The following is a 206-nucleotide window of genomic DNA, read 5'->3' as shown; positions in this document are numbered from 1 at the left end:
GATAAATCCTTGAGAGGCCCGATCAGCAGCAAGGAGAGACTGTATCAACCAGGATCCACTTCTGACTCCATGAGATCAGAACACAGTTGCTTAGCTGTGGACGTTTAGCTGTGTTTAGGGGTGAGATGTTTCTTATTTTTCCCCAGATCATCATTCAGCAAGGGTGGTGGAGGCCCCAGGGTGTGGCCACAGGGTCTCCACTCCCA

Source organism: Herpailurus yagouaroundi, unplaced genomic scaffold (genome assembly GCF_014898765.1).
Source record: "Herpailurus yagouaroundi ecotype Mexico unplaced genomic scaffold, PumYag 186, whole genome shotgun sequence".
NCBI classification, from domain to species: Eukaryota; Metazoa; Chordata; class Mammalia; order Carnivora; family Felidae; genus Herpailurus; species Herpailurus yagouaroundi.
This window is presented reverse-complemented; position numbering follows the sequence as displayed.